This window comes from Oncorhynchus masou, unplaced genomic scaffold (genome assembly GCF_036934945.1).
Source record: "Oncorhynchus masou masou isolate Uvic2021 unplaced genomic scaffold, UVic_Omas_1.1 unplaced_scaffold_982, whole genome shotgun sequence".
Taxonomy (NCBI): Eukaryota; Metazoa; Chordata; class Actinopteri; order Salmoniformes; family Salmonidae; genus Oncorhynchus; species Oncorhynchus masou.
The window spans coordinates 1-22,100 of NW_027016335.1; the positions used below are offsets into that span (position 1 = coordinate 1).

At 42.1% G+C, this 22,100-nt stretch overlaps 2 long non-coding RNA genes across 5 annotated transcripts; both read left to right on the top strand.

Annotated features, from left to right (window-relative positions):
- Positions 1-4,705: 4,705 nt before the first annotated feature.
- LOC135538560 (uncharacterized) lies at positions 4,706-6,289 on the top strand. 4 transcript variants are annotated; one of them, XR_010455445.1, is made up of 5 exons: positions 4,707-4,793; positions 5,103-5,172; positions 5,379-5,454; positions 5,572-5,673; positions 5,769-6,289. It is a non-coding gene; the product is annotated as an uncharacterized LOC135538560 (long non-coding RNA). The 4 variants fall into 4 exon arrangements; XR_010455442.1 differs by lacking the exon at positions 5,103-5,172 and having other exon boundaries at positions 4,713-4,793; XR_010455443.1 differs by lacking the exon at positions 4,707-4,793 and having other exon boundaries at positions 4,807-5,172.
- Positions 6,290-16,583: 10,294 nt separating this feature from the next.
- Positions 16,584-21,687, top strand: LOC135538558 (uncharacterized). Its single transcript, XR_010455440.1, has 4 exons — positions 16,584-16,778; positions 20,532-20,574; positions 20,758-21,024; positions 21,571-21,687. It is a non-coding gene; the product is annotated as an uncharacterized LOC135538558 (long non-coding RNA).
- Positions 21,688-22,100: the final 413 nt, after the last annotated feature.

Genomic DNA, 22,100 nt, shown 5'->3' on the forward strand with positions numbered 1-22,100 from the left:
AAGAAGCAAACCAATAAGTGGAGCAAAATGAAAACAGGGAAGATCTGATAAAGGAATGTTTTTCTATCAAATAGGGAGCACCAACTAAGGGTGTTTACCCTCCACATCTCTCAACACAACTGGAGCACTGGGCCAGACACTTTTAAATAGCACCTGGGCCAACATGTCATGCTCAAGTACATTTGTCTAAGTTGGCACATATGAGAATAAACCCTGTAAAATAAGTGTATAACAATGTCGCCTTTTTCCTCCGGTGACAAGTGCGCCAAAAATAACATGTTTTCTAGAATCTCTGAGTTACTCAACCGTCCAATAGGACCAGTGGGTATTGGGCTTTCTTCATGCTCTTTAGGAAGACTACAGTCTGACTTCTTTTCCGTGGAAGCACACACATTGTTTTAGTGAAGTTGTCAGCTAACCCATCTGTATAAAAACATACCTTAAAATATATTTCAGAGTACTAATGTTACTGTTCCCACTACAACAAAGTAATATCTAAATACATGTCATTTGGTCTTTGAAACATTTAGCTGAAATACTGTTGAATTCCATTCCTATGGAGGACGGCTCCTACTGGGGAGTGGCCAATATGGCGGCCGGTGGCTTCAAAGCCTCTCATTGGCCAATACAAAGCATCAGCAATCCAGGGTTTATATACATCATTGGTTTCTATTTGTTCAATCTGACCTTTTTTTCCAAACTGGAAACAACCCAGCCATCACACAATTACCGTCGATTTTAAATCGAGTGCTTTTAATTTACAGCATTTCCCTCACTCAGACAACCAAACATTTTCAAAGTTTCCCAATTAGAGAGAGGGATGGGGTCAACTTCTTGTGGCGCGCAGTGCTCAATTTCAGAGCAGCTGTCTGTCTAAACGCATACAGAACTGTGAAGTGGAGACCCTGATCTATGACGTCATGTATAGCATGTTACTGTACAGCCACAGCATTACAATTTAGGCGTTTATCAGTGTCTAAATCTGCCATATTCAACCCCTATATGGATATGAATGTAAAGGGCTACAGACTGGGATTCAATGCAAGACGTGTTATAGTGTGAAGAACTTTACAGCTGACAATGCACCTTTTAAAGGCATTTTCCCCTATGTTAGCAGGAACTGCATTCATGGTAAACGCTGTGCATGTCGCTTCAAACCTAAAGGACCAATAGTGTATGATGCTGTAGCCCATGTTTAATTACTGGAGTTGTATTGGAGCTATGTGAGCTGGTCCACCATTCATCAGACCCAGGGAACACACCCCTGTTGTCTAATAAGCTGAGGTTACAATTTCAACATTTACCATCATGGTGTGATGTAACAATTTAACCACAATGTCACGACGTCTGCCGAAGTCGTTGCCTCTCCTTGTTCGGGCGGTGCTCGGCGTTCGACGTCACCGGTCTTCTAGCCATCATTGATCCTTTTTTCATTTTCCATTGGTTTTGTCTTGTCTTCCCACACACCTGTTTTCAATCCCATTCATTACCTGTTGTGTATTTAACCCTCTGTTTCCCCTCATGTCTTTGTCAGAGATTGTTTTATTGTCAGTGTAGTGTGTTTGTTGTATAGGTGCACGTCGGGTCCTCGTACCCATGTTTGTTTATGTACATTTAGTGTTATGGAGCATGTTACGTGAACTTTATTAAAAGACTCCATTTGACTCTCCTGCGCCTGACTTCTCTGCCACCTATTACACCTATGCATGACACACAAACTGATTTAATTGGTATGTTTTTACAGTTATGAACACATTTAAATGACAGGTTTATGTGGACCATGTGTTCATTCTACTTATGAAGCCAGGAAGTGTGTGTGTTTCTGTCTTTACGTCCGTCTGTACTTGTATTGAACCCTGGAAATATAACACCAACACCATCCATTTCTCTGGGCTTGTCAGAATACCTGTCATCATCAATATCCCTGGTCTTCATTGCTCTAGTTATTTGCTTTCAACCCCACGGGCAGGTGTTTTAATCACCCCCTGCTCAGTCCCCCAGAACCACTAACACATTACATAACAAGCAGACATAAAATGATCATATCATGTGAAATGAAGAAAATTAATCTTATCAAGGTCTTTGAGAGTTGAAAATGTTAAGACAAGCAACACAATTGAAGTGATGGAGCATTATTAAGACAGGCCAAACAATAATGAACTGATGTACCACTGTCTGATAGGTCACCGGGGGCAAACTACCTGCCCTCCAGGACACCTACACCACCCGATGTTACAGGAAGGCCATAAAGATCATCAAGGACATCTACCACCCGAGCCACTGCCTGTTCACCCCGCTATCATCCAGAAGGCGAGGTCAGTACAGGTGCATCAAAGCTGGGACCGAGAGACTGAAATACAGCTTCTATCTCAAGGCCATCAGACTGTTAAACAGCCACCACTAACATTGAGTGGCTGCTGCCAACACACTGACTCAACTCCAGCCACTTTAATAATGGGAATTGACGGGAAATGTTGTAAATATATCACTAGCCACTTTAAACAATGCTACCTTATATAATGTTACTTACCCTACATTATTCATCTCATATGCATACCTATATACTGTACTCTATATCATTGACTGCATCCTTATGTAATACATGTATCACTAGCCACTTTAACTATGCCACTTTGTTTACATACTCATCTCACATGTATATACTGTACTCGATACCATCTACTGTATCTTGCCTATGCTGCTCTGTACCATCACTCACTCATATATCCTTATGTACATATTCTTTATCCCCTTACACTGTGTATAAGACAGTAGATTAGGAATTGTTAGTTAGATTACTTGTTGGTTATTACTGCATTGTCGGAACTAGAAGCACAAGCATTTCGCTACACTCGCATTAACATCTGCTAACCATGTGTATGTGACAAATAAAATTTGATTTGATTTGATTTGATTCAGATACATCATGTGACAACAACAGAATGTGTGGTTGATTGGAAACAGGCAGGAAGTGTAACTAAAGTTCACAGTCAAGCTAAAGTCCAACTGAAAGTTCAAGTTGCAGACTGCTGCACAGAAGTGTTACACAACCCCCTGTTTCAAGCACAAAATCTGGGGTTATGAATGGTCAAATATTCTGTTCCTCCAGAAGCCTCCATATCAAAATGTGTCTATACCTTACTTTCAAAGATATGTTTTGTGAATTAATATGTTCTGTGTGACTAACAATGCAGGGAATCTTCTGCAGTAAAATAAACCCAATGGACTCGATGCAAAGAAAATGCAGATCTAGAGATCCACCATCTCAGGAAAACTGACCTGGGATCAAGTCCTCCTTGTCCACATGACTGTATTCATTATGATCAAAAAGGTTAAACAGATCCTAGATCAGCACTCCTACACTGACACGTTTGATTAACATGGGCCCTGACTTGAGTCTGCTGATGCAGCACTTTCTGTAGGTTTTACATATGTCTAAATATGTTACAGAAACTACAGAGGAAAGTGAAAGATGAAAGTTTGGTGTGAGAAAATGAGAAGTGGAGGAGCTGTGTCAGGGTTATGATAAGGAATCCACCTAACACTCCACGGTGGTACCATGTGACTTCTTAAAGTCCTATACAGTTTTCTTGTAAACCACATGATCTTGGTTGACCTACAGTAGGCCCTACAAGGCCTTACATCAGACGAGCTACCCAATTTAAAACAAGCACTCAGCAGGCAGGTGGCTCTACACATAAGCAGGCTGCTTCACCTGGTTAAGCAACAAGCTCCACAGGCAGGTGGCTCCTGCATAGGCTAGCACCAGTTGGCAACAGCACTCAGCAGGCAGGTGGCTCTACAACAGGCTAGCTACCCAGTGCCAAACAAAGCACTCCACAGGTGGCTCTTCAGCAGGCTAGCTACCCAGTTAGCAACAAGCACTCCACAGGCAGGTGGCTCTCCAACAGGCTAGCTACCCAGTTAGCAACAAGCACTCCACAGGCAGGTGGCTCTCCAACAGGCTAGCTACCCAGTTAGCAGCAAGCAGGTGGCTCCCAAGTTAGCAACAAGCACTCCACAGGCAGGTGGCTCTCCAACAGGCTAGCTACCCAGTTAGCAACAAGCACTCCACAGGCAGGTGGCTCTCCAACAGGCTAGCTACCCAGTTAGCAACAAGCACTCCACAGGCAGGTGGCTCTCCAAAATGAATTGAGCAGTGAGACAGCAGACTTGCTCGCCTGCTTTCAGATACAAATCAACCCACCAGATACAAATCAACCCACCAGAGACGTAAATTACGCAAATGAGAAAGTCTAAATTAACCCTAACAACCATAGAATAGGCTACCAAGTTGCTGTAAATTAAGCAATCAACCCTACAATTAGTTAAATAAGGTAGAGACACATTTTGATATTCAGCCTTCCAAGTTTTCTAAGCTTTAGAATGTTGCAGTAGCTGAACATTCAACCATTCATTTGAACCTACAGTATACCTTTGACCCCTATAGCTCATGTGCTTGAGAGAGAGGGAAATGAAACACTTCCATGCAGCATTCTGTAGCTTGAACTTTCAGTTTGACATGAGCTTCACTTACTGCCTGTTAACCACATGTTACCTTGTATCTGAACCTACCACCTAGTGGTATATTAGTTCATAATTGTTTGGACAAATAATTTAAAGGATATGCTGATGTTGACAGGAAAGGTGGGGTCATTCAGACTATAAAAAACATGTGGCCACGTTACTCCAATCTTACATTTCATCCTCACTCAGTACATCTCGTTAAGTTCGTCTTAACAAACCAATATAACATATTTGGATGTATCCGTTTTCAACTCTCAAAGACTGTGGTAAGATCTATTTTCCATATGACACCAGATATGATCATTTTATGAGGTGTGTTTATTGTCTGATTCTTATGTAATATGTTAGTGTCTCTGGGAGACTAAACAGGTGAACTGAAACTGGGTCAAAGCACAGAACTACAATACATTCTAACATTCTAACTAACTACATATCTCTGTCAAATACTGAAGTGTGCTTGATTTAGCTTGACCACGGTGCATGTGTTGCTAGTTTGCACTTTGGACTATCCTAATGTTTCCTTTGTACTGGGCAAGCAAAGGCAAAACTCACTTCAAGTATTCTTGGGTCGGCAGGGTACCCTAGTGGTTAGAGCGTTGGACTAGTGACCGAAAGGTTGCAAGTTCGAATCCCCGAGCTGACAAGGTACAAATCTGTCGTTCTGCCCCTGAACAGGCAGTTTACCCACTGTTCCTACGTCATTGAAAATAAGAATTTGTTCTTAACTGACTTGCCAAGTAAAATAAACAATAAAAAAATACAGAAGATGCAGATAAAAACCTACACTAGAGCTGAAGTAACAGGAAAATATAGCATTTAACTTCCAGAAATGACAATCTATACAAACACAGGTGGAGAATCCAACAATGCAGACCATGGATATTGATGATGACACGCCTCCCAACAAGCCCAGTGTTTCATTTTCAGGTATCAATTCAAGTACAAACACACAGCTTTTGTTCCTTACAATCCTGGATAATATAAATATTTGAACATTACCAGAGAGAGTTCAAAGACCTTACACGATCATTCCCTGTGATTCAGATAATTTTCAGTGGTGGAAGAGACCTTCTGGACTTGCTGCAGTGTGTCTGGGGCTGCTGTGTGTTCTTCTATTGGCTGGGATCATAGGCCTGTTTGTCTATTGTAAGTTTATAATGTTTCAACAGAAACATTTGTAAGCTTCAATGGTGTGATGGCTACCCATATTTGAGTAATTGATCAACTTTTCCATTTTACAGATGGAGTCATTGATCATCACTACTCAACAGAGAGAGACCAACAGACCAGTTACAGCCTTCTTACTAAAGAAGGAGATCAGCAACCCAACAGCTATCATAACTTGACTAAAGAGGGACAACAGCTAGAGACCAGTTACAACACCCTGACTAAAGACAGAGACCAGCTACAGACCAGTTACAACACCCTGACTAAAGACAGAGACCAGCTACAGACCAGTTACAACAACCTGACTAAAGAAAGAGACCAGCGACAGACCATTTTCAACACCCTGACTAAAGAGAGAGACCAGCTACAGAGCAGTTACAACACCCTGACTAAAAGAGAGAGACCAGCTACAGAATAGTCTCACCACGAGGACCAAAGACAGGACCAGCAGCAAAATAGTCTTAAAGTCATGACTGCTGAAAGGGATCAATTAAAAAATAATCTTAACTCACGGACAAACGAGAGAGACCAGTTGCAGAATAGTCTAAATACCAGGACCACTGAGAGAGACCAGCTACAGAATAGTCTAAATACCAGGACCATGCTGATCACAATCTTTCTAAATACAAAAACTAAGGGAGACCAGCTACAGAATAGTCTAAATACCACAACCACTGAGAGAGACCAGTTTAAAACGAGGCTTAGGTTCTATGGTGAGTGCAATCTTTCTCAGAGTATAATTTTATTTCATACTTTTAAATGCCTGCAGTTCTGTTGTGTTAATCAGAGAAACCCTGTCTGGATGGAAGTGGAAGTTTGGCACCAGCTGTTATTATGTCTCCTCCACGATGAACACAGCTGGGGCCGGTCCAGAAGGAGTGCAGAACAATGGGAGGAGAGTTGGTTATTATAAACAGCAGAGAAGAACAGGTAATAGATAATACATTATTAATACTACAATACTACTGTTTCATTATTATTATTAACTCTCATGCGTTTTCAACATGTTTATATTCTGTGGTTAGAGGGTTAATTCTGTGTGGTTACAGGGTTAATTCTGTGTGGTTACAGGGTTAATTCTGTGTGGTTAGAGGGTTAATTCTGTGTGGTTACAGGGTTAATTCTGTGGTTACAGGGGTTAATTCTGTGTGGTTACAGGGTTACTTCTGTGTGGTTAGAGGGTTAATTCTGTGTGGTTAGAGGGTTAATTCTTGTGTGGTTACAGGGTTAATTCTGTGTGGTTACAGGGTTAATTCTGTGTGGTTACAGGGTTACTTCTGTGTGGTTACAGGGTTACTTCTGTGTGGTTACAGGGTTACTTCTGTGTGGTTACAGGGGTTAATTCTGTGTGGTTACAGGGTTAATTCATGTGTGGTTACAGGGTTAATTATGTGTGGTTACAGGGTTAATTCTGTGTGGTTACAGGGTTAATTATGTGTGGTTACAGGGTTTTTTCTGTCACGACTTCTTGCCTCTCCTTGTTCGGGCGGTGCTCCGCGTTCGACGTCACCGGTCTTCTAGCCATTATTGATCCTTTTTTCATTTTCATTGGTTTTGTCTTGTCTTCCCACACACCTGTTTTCAATCCCATTCATTACCTGTTGTGTATTTAACCCTCTGTTTCCCCTCATGTCTTTGTCAGAGATTGTTTTATTGTCAGTGTAGTGTGATTGTTGTATAGGTGCGCGTCGGGTCTTTGTACCCATGTTTGTTTGTTTATGTACTTTTAGCGTTATGGAGCATACTCTGTGGACTTTATTAAAAGACTCCATTTTACACTCCATTTGACTCTCCTGCGCCTGACTTCCCTGCCACCTATTACACCTATGCATGACAATTTCTGTGTGGTTACAGGGTTAATTCTGTGTGGTTACAGGGTTAATTCTGTGTGGCTACAGGGGTGAAACCGAAACAATTCAAATGGTTAGGGGTTATGGTTAAGGGTTAAGGTTAGTGTCTATGGTTAGTGGTTAAGGTTAGAGCTATGGGTTGGGAAAGATTAAAAGTAAAATGATTAAACACAACACACTCTGTTTCCATCAAGTACTCCCCAGCTTCCTAGATCATTGGGAACTGCCTTATTGCAGTCGTCAGAGCAGAGTGCTTGGTCTGTGTGGTCTGAGCACGTTTCCCCTCGGGCATCATGAGTTTGCACCAGTGTTCTGCAACAGTTTTGTATTTTTTTGTGAGTTCTGAGGAAGGAATATATAGAAGTACTCAGGACCTTTTCAAACATCCTAAATCACCTTGTATTTCTAGTGACCAGAACGACTCCATTATACTACTACTGCTATGAGACTACTACTACTATTATGTATAACATGTAAAAGTGTTTCTCTGCTGTGGAGATGAAATTATGGCCATTGTTTTTTTTATCCACAATTCTATTCTAGATATTTATCCATGGATTTAAGAAGAATGTCTGGATTGGTACATATAAAAAAGACAGAATCTGGCAGTGGGTTGACAGCACACCATTTAAACCTACGTGAGTGAACAGGTTCTGGAGGACTTTTACACCATTGTTTCTATAAAGGACTTTTTACAGTCTGATAATCTCATCCTCAGGCAGCTCTCTCTCTCCCTCTCTGTAGAATGGTAACAACTGAGCCTGTGGACTAGTATTGGATGATTTTCAACTCTGAATCTCTGTGGTTTATAGGTATTGGATGACAGGGGAACCTAATACCTTGAATGACGAGGCGGCTTGTGTTGAGATCTCACAGACGGCATCAGACCCATTGAAGAGTTGGAAGGATGGACCGTGTATTCCAAAACAATGGGTGTGTGAAAAACCGTTCACACCGTAGTCTAATTATAGTAACTAAGGTAACCCCATATCTTATGGAGTTGTTCTAAGTCAAACGACACCGCTGGTTCTGCTCACACTGCCCTACCCTGTGCTCCTGACCTCTTTCTCCCCTCTCTCTCCAGATGAAATCTCGCTTCTTGTGACGGCCGGCCGCCCAACAACCTGCCCGCTTGACCCTATCCCCTCCTCTCTTCTCCAGACCATTTCCGGGGACCTTCTCCCTTACCTCACCTCGCTCATCAACTCATCCCTGACCGCTGGCTACGTCCCTTCCGTCTTCAAGAGAGCGAGAGTTGCACCCCTTCTGAAAAAACCTACACTCGATCCCTCCGATGTCAACAACTACAGACCAGTATCCCTTCTTTCTTTTCTCTCCAAAACTCTTGAACGTGCCGTCCTTGGCCAGCTCTCCCACTATCTCTCTCAGAATGACCTTCTTGATCCAAATCAGTCAGGTTTCAAGACTAGTCATTCAACTGAGACTGCTCTTCTCTGTATCACGGAGGCGCTCCGCACTGCTAAAGCTAACTCTCTCTCCTCTGCTCTCATCCTTCTAGACCTATCGGCTGCCTTCGACACTGTGAACCATCAGATCCTCCTCTCCACCCTCTCCGAGTTGGGCATCTCCAGTGCGGCCCACGCTTGGATTGCGTCCTACCTGACAGGTCGCTCCTACCAGGTGGCGTGGCGAGAATCTGTCTCCTCGCCACGCGCTCTCACCACTGGTGTCCCCCAGGGCTCTGTTCTAGGCCCTCTCCTATTCTCGCTATACACCAAGTCACTTGGCTCTGTCATAACCTCACATGGTCTCTCCTATCATTGCTATGCAGACGACACACAATTAATCTTCTCCTTTCCCCCTTCTGATGACCAGGTGGCGACTCGCATCTCTGCATGTCTGGCAGACATATCAGTGTGGATGACGGATCACCACCTCAAGCTGAACCTCGGCAAGACGGAGCTGCTCTTCCTCCCGGGGAAGGACTGCCCGTTCCATGACCTCGCCATCACGGTTGACAACTCCGTTGTGTCGTCCTCCCAGAGCGCTAAGAACCTTGGCGTGATCCTGGACAACACCCTGTCGTTCTCAACCAACATCATGGCGGTGGCCCGTTCCTGTAGGTTCATGCTCTACAACATCCGCAGAGTACGACCCTGCCTCACACAGGAAGCGGCGCAGGTCCTAATCCAGGCACTTGTCATCTCCCGTCTGGATTACTGCAACTCGCTGTTGGCTGGGCTCCCTGCCTGTGCCATTAAACCCCTACAACTCATCCAGAACGCCGCAGCCCGTCTGGTGTTCAACCTTCCCAAGTTCTCTCACGTCACCCCGCTCCTCCGCTCTCTCCACTGGCTTCCAGTTGAAGCTCGCATCCGCTACAAGACCATGGTGCTTGCCTACGGAGCTGTGAGGGGAACGGCACCGCAGTACCTCCAGGCTCTGATCAGGCCCTACACCCAAGCAAGGGCACTGCGTTCATCCACCTCTGGCCTGCTCGCCTCCCTACCATTGAGGAAGTACAGTTCCCGCTCAGCCCAGTCAAAACTGTTCTGCTGCTCTGGCTCCCCCAATGGTGGAACAAACCCCTCACGTACGCCAGGACAGCGGAGTCAATCACCACCCGGAGACACCTGAAACCCCACCTCTTCAAGGAATACCTAGGATAAGATAAGTAATCCTTCTCACCCCCCCTTAATGATTTAGATGCACTATTGTAAAGTGGCTGTTCCACTGGATGTCAGAAGGTGAATTCACCAATTTGTAAGTCGCTCTGGATAAGAGCGTCTGCTAAATGACTTAAATGTAATGTAATGTAAATGTTCTGGTTTTACCTGTTATTCTTAAGCTGTTTTTGTTTCTATGTGGAACTAACTACATTAAAAAGATGTATTCCTGTTCTTAAAGAGACCAGAGCAATGTGGAGTCTACCGTTCATCACCAGGGGAGTGGAACTGTGGTCTCGTAGGCTCTAACTGTGGTTTACATTTGTACCTATATGGTGTACATATACCAATTTAACAAGATACTGTTTCATTGAAGTTTTTACAGTTATCAATACATTTGAAATGCAGCAGTGTTCTATGCTTGCTTCCATATGTTCCATATGTTGCATGTGTTCATTCTACTGATTAAATACATCTTTATACTGTGATCCAGGTATGTCATCTGCTTGTCAAGTATACTGTATTATTAAGTGTTATAATATACAAATAGTAACTCCAGTGTTTTCCTTCTAAATATAACTGGCAAAGCACAGTAAAAATACTTTAGTTAATAGATAGAAAATAGTCCTTATCATAAAAGTTCTAGCAATACCAGAGTGGACACTAGATGGGTTGTGTCATCCATGGACATGTGACAAGAGCCTGTATTCACAGAGAGTCCCAGAGTAATAAGAGTGCTGATCAAGGATCAGTTTTGTCTTTGACCTCTCTCTGTTAATGTTCTTATGTTTACTTAGCTTACCCAGTACAATGGAACCAATAGGATAGTCCCAAAGGTGCAAACTCTGCCCAACTAGCGAGACAACACTCCTGTTGGATAAACATTCACATTTAGAACATCTGTGCAGTATTCTGGGACATGAACTTTCAGATGACTGTGAACTTTAGTTACTCATAGTGTCTGTTTCCAACCACCCACACATTTTCTGAATAAGCCCACATTAACCACCTTACCGTATATCTGAACCTATTGTCCTGTGGTATATTAGTTCAGAATTGTTTGTCTAAATAAGATAATATTACATCCTGCGTAGGCTACTGACCCACAAGGACACTTTACTCCATATTACACCCAGTGTAGGATACTGACCCACAAGGACACTTTACTCCATATTACAACCAGTGTAGGATACTGACCCACAAGGACACTTTACTCCAATATTACACCCAGTGTAGGATACTGACCCACAAGGACACTTTACTCCAATATTACACCCAGTGTAGTCTACTGACCCACAAGGACACTTTACTCCAATATTACACCCAGTGTAGTCTACTGACCCACAAGGACACTTTACTCCATATTACACCCAGTGTAGGATACTGACCCACAAGGACACTTTACTCCAATATTACACCCAGTGTAGGATACTGACCCACAAGGACACTTTACTCCATATTACACCCAGTGTAGGCTACTGACCCACAAGGACACTTTACTCCAATATTACACCCAGTGTAGGCTACTGACCCACAAGGACACTTTACTCCAATATTACACCCAGTGTAGGATACTGACCCACAAGGACACTACTCCATATTACACCCAGTGTAGGCTACTGACCCACAAGGACACTTTACTCCATACTACACCCAGTGACACTTTACTCCAATATTACACCCAGTGGGCTACTGACCCACAAGGACACTTTACTCCAATATTACACCCAGTGTAGGATACTGACCCACAAGGACACTTTACTCCAATATTACATTTTGTTATGTTCCTTTTAACAGCACACCAATATAAAAATGTATGCTTTTTTCCAACTCTAATAGACTGGTAAGATTTCTCAAATTCACCAGACATTATAATTGTATGCATTGTTTGATTATGTTGCAATGTGTTAGTGGTTCTGGGGTACTGAGCAGGTGGAACCACAACTGTCCCAAAGTTCAGTACATAGCTATGTCAAATACTGTGCTTTATTGGGGGGGATATGTACAGGACAATTGGTTTTTAGAGATATTTTAGTCAATAAGAGCAATGTGTTCCTAGTTGCGCAGAGTTTGCACTTTTGGGACTATCCCATTGGTTTCTTAGTACTGGTTAAGCTAAGTCAAAGGGGAAGGTTTAGCTAAAGGGTTAAGGTTAGGGTCAGGGAAACTAAAATGGTTAAGGTCCATTTTAGCTAAGGGTTCTAAAAGGGTTGGGTTCGGTGAAGGGTTAGCTAAAATGGTTAAGGTTAGGGTTAGGTGAAGGGTTAGCTAAAATGGTTAAGGTTACAGTTAGGGTTAGGTGAAGGGTTAGCTAACAGGGTTAAGGATAGGGTCAGGGTTAGTTAAAGGGTTAAGGTTGGGGAAGGGGTTAGCTAAAATGTTTTGTGAAGGGTTAGCTAAAAAAGGTTAAGGTTAGGGTAAGGTGAAGGGTTAGCTAAATGGTTAAGGTTAGGGTTAGGTGAAGGGTTAGCTAAAATGGTTAAGGTTACAGTTAGGGTTAGGGGAAAGGTCAGCTAAAATGGTTAAGGTTACAGTTAGGGTTAGGTGAAGGGTTAGCTAAAACGTTTAAGTTTAGGGTCAGTGGAAGGGTTAGCTAAAAGAGTTAATGTTCGGGTCAGGGGAAGGGTTAGCTAACATGCTAAGTAGTTGCAAAGTAGATAAAAATATAGTAAGTAGTTGAAAAGTTGCTAATTAGCAAAAATGCTAATGTTGTCCATGATGAAAATGCTGAAGTTGTCCAAATCCAGTCCTTTGGGTTGCTAGATGTTTGCCTCCCTATCCACACTGACCAACCACCCTATTTTAGTTTATGCCTTAAAAGTAACCATCTATATTACGTAACCATACCAAACATAACATATCCTACTAAATGGAGTGTCTCGGATTTACATAGAGAATGATACAAAATGGTCTGAGACCAGGCTGTGGGGCAGAGACATTTCCAAGGAATCCCGACGTCACCGATGCTAGGAGAGGTGTAATGACTACTTGAATTGACAAAATGTATATTATTGTGTGAATTAAATTGTTGTGTTTGTTTTTTTCCAAGAGCTTTTAAAGAGCTGCACTTTGGATATTTATCACATTGTATGTTTTCTGGGTGATGTATTTTTAAAGTGACTGGATTGTATGTTGGGTTGACTGGTTATCAGGAACATCCCTGTTGGGTGTGTGTTCCTGTCTCCTGTGTGTCAGAAACTTCTGGAAGACTTTCCACTAGATGTTGGAACATTGCAGCAGGGATTTGCTTCATTCAGCTACAGGATCATTTGTGATGTCGGTCACTGATGTTGGGCGATTAGGCCTGGCTCGCAGTTGGCGTTCCAATTCATTCCAAAGGTGTTTGATGGGGTTGAGGTCAGAGCTCTGTGCAGGCCAGCAATTTCTTCCACACCAATCTCGACAAAACATTTCTGAATGGACCTCACTTTGTGCATGGGGGCATTGTCATGCTCAAACAGCAAAGAAAATGGTTCCTCCTCCACCAAACTTTACAGTTGGCACTATGCATTGAGGCAGGTAGCGTTCTCCTGACATCATCTGAAGGCCCATGCCAAATATTTTCCTCCTCCTCAGAAGGAAGAGGCATTGTCGTGCCCACTTCACGACTGTTGGTGTGTGTGGACCACGACAATCCCTTAGTGATGTGAACTTGAAGCTCTCGACCTGTTCCCTTACAGCCCTGATGATGTTGATGGGGGCATGCTCGGCCCTCCGTTTCCTGTAGTCCAAGATCAGCTCCTTGTCTTTGTGACGTTGAGGAGAAATTGTTGAACATTCCTCAATTCCATTATTTTACTTTTGGATTGGTATGTATTGTGTGTATAGTTGTGAATTGTTAGATACTACTGCACTGTTGGAGCCAGAAAAAGTAATTCGCTACACCCCCAATAACATCTGCTAAAAATGTGTATCGACCACTAAATTTGATTTGGTTGATTTAACTGTCACAGCCAGGTCTCTGACCTCCTCCTGTTTTATCGTAGTCTGTGATCAAGCATACCACCATCATGTCGTCTGCAAACTGCAAACTTAATGATAGTGTTGGAGTTGAACACGGCCACACAGTCATGGGTGAACAGGGAGTTCAGGAGAGAATAGCACGCACCCCTGAGGGGCCCCGTGTTGAGGGATCAAGCATGGCAAGGATCAGGTGCCTACCCACACCACCTGGGGTGGCCAGCCAGGAAGGCTGTGGATCCTGTTGCAGAGGGAGGTGTTTTATCCAGGGTCCTTAGCTTAGTGATGGGCTTTGAGTGCACTATGAGTGTTGAACACTGAGATGTAGTCAATGAATAGCATTCTCCGTTGCCTTGGTGTTCTTGGGCACAGGGAATAATGTGGTCTGTTTGAAACGTGGGTATTACAGACTGGGTCAGGGTCGAGGTTGAAAATGTCAGCGAAGACATTTGCCATGTGTTCAGTGCATGTCCTGGTAATCCGTCTGGCCCTGCGGCCTTGTGGATCTTAGCCTGTATAAAAGTCTTACTCACACTGTCTACAAAGACCTGAACACAGTCTCCCTGAACAGCTAGTGCTGTACATGGATCAGTGTTACTAGATCGATGCGGCATAGACAGAATTTAGCTGATCTGGTGGGCTACATCACTGGACAGCTCGTGGCTGGGTTTCCCTTGTAATCCGTGATAGTTTGCAAGCCCTGAAGTTGGAAATTTCCGAGTTCCCAGATATTTTGAACGCGCCATTAGGGGATTTGTTCTCCACCACCCACAACCTTCCTGGGTACATTTCTACATTGTCTTTAAAAGATGAATAGAAATGTCCAAGAAAGTGCTGCTCAATGACATCAAGCTGTAATAGCTCCAAGGGAGCTGTTATTGGATTGAATATGGCAATTTATGAGATCAGATATGGTACACTCCAGGCAGACGGCATCCCCAGCCGCGTCCTCAGAGCATTCGCAGACAACTGCCTGCTGTGTTTACGGACATATTCAAGCAATCCTTATCCCAGTTCTCTGTTCCCACATGCTTCAAAGAGGGCCACCATTGTTCCTGTTCCAAAGAAAGCTAAGGTAACTGAGCTAAACGACTCACTTCCGTCATCATGAAGTGCTTTGAAAGACAAGTCAAGGATCATATCACCTCTATTGAGTCAGGGGTGTGAATATGTATGTCAATTTGATAGTTCTGTCACGTTCAATGCATTTGAAAACATTTCTAAAAACATATTATCACTTTGTCATTATAGTGTATTGTGTGTAGTTTAGTGAGATCATTTTTTAAATTCATTTTGAATTCAGGTTGCAATTCAACACAATCTGGAATAAGGGCTATGAATCCTATCTGAAGGCACTGTACATTCAACTATGTTTGGTATTATAGCACTGCAATCACTGAGCTGTTTGAATATACAGATTATTGCTGCAAGAACTGATTCATATAAGCATAATGACACAACTATTCAAAATGGGAGAGAAAAGTGGATTGATTCTTTGTTCAAAATCTTAGCATTCCTTTATTGTGAAAAGTGCATGCAACCTATTTCGATTAATCTGTTAAACATTAAAGAAACAAAGATGTACACAATTTATAATTGAATACTTTTTAAAATAACAATTGTTTAAAGGACTATAAATGAAAAACAAAAAATAAATACAACTCTTGAACATTATTTCTAATTGTGGTGAATGATACCAAATAAACTACAATAAGTCTGAATAAATAGAGAGGAAATGGAAAGAAGGGGATGGAGGAAGAAAGAGAGGTGTAGAAAGAGAGATGAGAAGAGGGAGATGAGGTGTAGAGAGAGAGTGTAGAAAAGAGATGTAGAAAGAGAGGTGTAGAGAGAGAGGTGTAGAAAGAGAGATGAAAGAGAGAGCGAGAAAGGTGTAGAAAGAGAGGTGTAGAGAGAGAGGTGTAGAAAGAGAGATGAAAGAGAGAGGAGAAAGGTGTAGAAAGAGAGTTGTAGAGAGAGAGGTGTAGAGAGAGAGGTGTAGAAAGAGAGGGAGAAAGGTGTAGAAAGAGAGGTGTAGAGAGAGAGGTGTAGAAAGAGAGAGGGAGAGAGGTGTAGAAAGAGAGAGGGAGAAAGGTGTAGAAAGAGAGGTGTAGAGAGAGAGGTGTAGAAAGAGAGATGAAAGAGAGAGGGAGACAGGTGTAGAAAGAGCAGGTTGAGAGAAAATAAGTTCTGTCACTTAATCTCTGTGACCACACTCTTTATTTCATAAAAGCATTGAATATAATGAATATTTTATTGGGTCTCCGTACCGCATTGAAATCAAACCTGAGCTTCTTCACTCTTATCATGTCTGCTTTCTGAAAACGTTTTAGGACCATCAGCTCCACAAATACCTCTGCTTCCACCTGGAGGAACAACGGAGTGATTACAACTGTCACAGGAATGACAAAAAAACAAGGAAGAATACTGTATGCTTTCTGGTCTGTTTGTTTGTTTGTATGTTTGTATGTTAACAGCATTTAACCAAGAGCTGAAGACATTTCAACTTTATCAAATATTGTCATGTATAATAAATATTTTAAATAGTGTTTAACTGAAATAGTAAGTGAAAGTAGTAGTGAAACTGAAAGTAAATTCGACAACTGTTTTATGTTGCTTCACACGAGACAGCTCAACAGCAGGAGAAATGGTACGTTAATATTTGTATTATATAAGTCAGGTGTCAGATCTTTTGGCGTCACTTCTTATTTATCCAAACGAAACGTGAAGATAATAAGGCCGATGTTCAACTTCTTGCTAATAAATGGCAGGTAAAAATATAGAATACCAAACTAGGCCCAGTATGGCGAGGGGCGCACAAAGAAGTCTACGAAACGTGTTCTCTTTTACACAACGATCGAGTGTATTCAGTGTATTTCTTCCACACTTTGAAAGGAGGTCATGTCATTGATTGCGCTATAAGCAGAATTGAGTTCCGTTACATTTGTTCGGTGTATACCCATACTTGCTTTTAATTAGTAGGCATTTTAGGATGGGCGAAAATAGGGACTTTTATATTATGTGAAATTTGGAAAATAATGTACAATTTCAAAAAGTGAGTACTTTAAATGCCAGGATATTAAACTAATTTCTTCCGTGGTAGATTTCGACCAAGAGAATCTTCTTTACACACTCAGGTATTTACTTACTGGATTCATTTCTACTAAACAGTACGTTCTATATAGTATGTAGATTTCAGACATGGCCTATGACTTCCGGTAGCAGCTGCTCCCAGTCGACCCAGACAAAACGTATGCGTAAAAACGGTAAAAATGCAGACAATTTTGGGGTTGAAGATGGGACCATGGAGATAGATAGATGACTCAACTTTGTATCTATGCCATTTAACATCTGAAATCATTAGCAGCGCCATGAGTGCATCTCCATTTTAAAGTAGTACATTTTATTCTTCAGCCAGTGAAGTTGGAAGTCCCACCCAGTTGACTACATTAATACGATGAAATCCCTCAGACGCGCTGCTCATTTATGATATAGGTCTTTGGCCACTAGAGGCCTCTATTATTCTCTATGGTTGGGGCAGGTTGGAACATTTGGGCTCGTAAGGTACAACTTTGACGTCAATTATACATAAACTGTATCCAATCTAGCCATGTCCAGGTTCGGGCGGATAGGTGTCCAGCCTAGGCCTGGGTCATTACTACAACGCAGTGCGTTTTCTGTCTCCGGGAAATATCACTTTTCATTTAGTTTCAAATGTGGATTCCAAAATTCTTTAAATATAAGGTCCTTAAAATGATGGGACACTGTATGTCCCACTCATATCTGAATGTCCCACTGTATGTCCCACTCATATCTGAATGTCCCACTGTATGTCCCACCATATCTGTATGTCCCACTCATATCTGAATGTTATGTTGTTTGAATGTTAAATGACTCATACTGTATGTCCCACTCATATCTGAATGTCCCAATGTCCCACCATCTGTCTGTTCCACTGTATGTCCCATCATCTGTATGTCCCACTGTATCCTCATATCTGAATGTACCCACTGTATGTACCACTCATCTGAATGTCCCATGTCCCACTCATATCTGTATGTCCCACTGTATGTCCCACTCATATCTGTATGGCATCATATCTGTGCCACCACCATATAACATTATCTCAATCTGTATGTCCCACTGTATGTCCCACTCATATCTGAATGTACCATTATGTACCACTCATATTGAATTCCCATTATTTCATATAGTCCCACTATGTATGTCCCATCATATGAATGTTTTTTCATATCTGTATTTTGTATGTCATTATCTGTATATCTGTTCATATCTGAATGTCCCACTGTATGTCCCACTCACTTATGTCCCCACCATATCTGTATGTTTGTTGTAAATCTCCCACTCATATCTATGTCCCAGATGTCCCACATATCTGAATGGTATGTCATCATTGAATGTCCCACTGTATGTCCCACTCATATCTGTATGTCCCACATATCTGTTGTCCCAGTCTGTCCCAATGTAAATCAATCCCAGTTGTATCTATTTTCCCACTCATATCTGTCTGATCTGTATGTCCCATATCTGTATGTCCCACTCATATCTGTATGTCCACATATCTGTATGTCACTCATATCTGTATGTCCCACTCATATCTGAATGTCCCACTGTATGTCCCACTCATATCTGTATGTCCCACTGTATGTCCCACTCATATCTGTATGTCCCACCATATCTGTATGTCCCATGTCCCATATCTGAATGTCCCACTGTATGTCCCACTCATATCTGAATGTCCCACTGTATGTCCCACTCATATCTGTATGTCCCACTGTATGTCCCACTGTATGTCCCACTCACTCATATCTGAATGTCCCACTGTATGTCCCACTCATATCTGAATGTCCCACTGTATGTCCCACTCATATCTGTATGTCCCACTGTATGTCCCACTCATATCTGAATGTCCCACTGTATGTACCACTCATATCTGAATGTCCCACTGTATGTCCCACTCATATCTGTATGTCCCACTGTATGTCCCACTCATATCTGAATGTCCCACTGTATGTCCCACTCATATCTGTATGTCCCACTGTATGTCCCACTCATATCTGAATGTCCCACTGTATGTCCCACTCATATCTGAATGTCCCACTGTATGTCCCACTCATATCTGTATGTCCCACTGTATGTCCCACTCATATCTGTATGTCCCACTCATATCTGTAAGTTCCACTCATACATGTCTACCCTGTTAGGTTAAATAGAGAAAAATCACTGAATTTCTAAATGTTAAAAGATGTTTGATAGAGAAGTTCAACTCCTGTTCAAGTGTCCTCCACTGTACGAGCTCAAACACTCAGTCATACATGTCCTTTTTCTGATAGAATACTACAAAATATATTATAATGTTTTCCTCGAAAAGTTATGAGGTCCAAAAGGCAGCACATTGTAGGAATGACCTGCCTCACACAATTTCCTCAAAGATGACCGACATGAAACAGACAACGAAATAACCTAATTACATAATGACTATCATTTATTCATATAATCTTTGGCTACCATTACAAGATAGCCTAGGTTACCATTACAAGACAGGTAGCTACTGTTTTATCTTGTTTCGTTACTACGGGTTGTACAGTTCTGAGGATGCTTAAAAGTTAGGTACCATATCAACAGAACTATTGTTGCAATGGGTGAAGACAGCGTCAGTGTTTTATCCAAACATTATTTTTTTTTAGAATACAATGAAACCTGCAATTGTGCTTGTTTCCTGGCACACTCTCCTTCACCGTTGCAAAACATTCAGGAGAACTTTAGCGCCCGTATAAGTGGGAATGCTGTGAAAGAATATACAGGTATCTGACCAAATAATGTATCTTAACAAGGAGCCATGAGTCCAGAACAGCTTCAATACACCTTGCCATACATTCTACAAGTGTCTGGAACTCTATTGGAGGGATGCAACACCTTTCTTCCAAGTGAAATTCCATCATTTGGTGTTTTGTTGATTGTGGTGTAAAACGCTGCCTCAGGCTCGGCTCCAGAGTCTCCTATAAGTGTTACATTGGTTTGAGATCTGGAGACAGACACACCCTTTAAAGCCCTTATGCTCCTTTGAGAGCCCTCTTTCAGAGTCACTGAGATCTCTTCTAGCCCTGTTAGCCAAAATAATGGGCAACTGGACATAGTTATACATGACCCAATGCATGATGGGATGTTTTAATGGCTTAATTAACTCAGGAACCACACCTGTGTGTATATACTTTGTATCCCTCATTTACTCCAGTGTTTCCATTGTTTTGTAGGTTACCAGTATGTCAAAAGCAGTTGATGTATCTTGACTTTTAAATATCTGTTGTACATTTAGCAAAATAACCATTTCTATGTTGTTATAGAAAAATGACTCATTCTTATTTTGTTCTCACACTTTAAGAGTTGTGATGGCGACCAGCACACAATGCAGTCCTCAGATGATGGTAGGTATGGAAACACAGAATAAACTGACCCAAACTATATTATTTAATTTAAATCTACATTTAAGAGGATACATTTACTAAGATATAAATTGTTGTCCCTTTACTGCTGGGATGAATAATACACCTGTTTATGTAATTGTATTGTCAATAAAGTCTAGTTTTCTCTCATTATTCCTTCACCAGTGCTGCCCCCTCCTGGTGACATCCAGGTCCTGTTGCTGACATTAGATTCTGTGTCTCTGAGCTGGAGTTCTCCTCAGGGGCTGATAGGACCACAGACATTCAGAGTGACCTGGGGGTGTGACAGTGAAACAAGCTCAACAAGAGTGAAAGATGTGTATCATCTTAAAATAAGCAGTCTCAAACCTGGTGAAAAGTACCAGTTCAACATGGCTACAGAGGGAGAAGATGGAAGACAAAGCAGATGGGTCTCAGCATCCCTATCCACAGGTACAGTAGGTCTCAGCATCCCTATCCACAGGTACAGTAGGTCTCAGCATCCCTATCCACAGGTACAGTAGGTCTCAGCATCCCTATCCACAGGTACAGTAGGTCTCAGCATCCCTATCCACAGGTACAGTAGGCCTCAGCATCCCTATCCACAGGTACAGTAGGTCTCAGCATCCCTAATTACAGGTACAGTAGGTCTCAGCATCCCTAATTACAGGTACAGTAGGGTCTCAGCATCCCTATCCACAGGTACAGTAGGTCTCAGCATCCCTATCCACAGGTACAGTAGGTCTCAGCATCTCTATCCACAGGTACTGTAGGCAGTAGGTCTCAGCATCCCTATCCACAGGTCAGCAATAGGTCCCAGCATCCCTATCCACATCTCTATCCACAGGTACAGTAGGTGCATTATTTAGGTCCCAGCATCCCTATCCACAGGTACAGTAGGTGTTTTTATCCAGACTACATCAATCATTACTAGAGACATTTTTGGACTGTCAAAAACAGCACATCCTCTATTCTAAACCAATCTTGGTTTTGTTCCAGTGGTCACACCCAGAGATTTAAAGATCGACCATTTGGAAGAGACCTCCTTCACTCTCCACTGGTCCAAGGCTGAAGGGATGGAGAAAGTCCCACAGCACTTCTTCATATCCAACTGCATCCCAGAACAGACCCCTCACAGCCATTACTGACGACTGCCACAAAACCTTCTCAAACCTGCATCCTGGCACGAGTACACTGTTAGTGTTGCAACTGTGCTGAGCAATGGGGAACAGAGTGAACCTGTCTCTACAACAGTCTGCACTAGTAAGAGATCTTCCCCCAATTACAGATCATCATCTCTTTACCAGTAACTAGAGAGCTTTTGTTACTTTACAAATAACATTTTTGTTTTGTTGTTAGTGATCTGTTTTTTTTTGGTGTGTGTGTTTTTTCTCCCATATCTAAAGCTCTGGCTTTATTCTACTTTTCCACCCTTAAGGCTATAAACATTTTATTAAATGTTTAAGTGATATATATTTTTGAAAATGAGGTGAACTAAAATGTTAAGGTAGAAATAGGGCTGTTGCGGC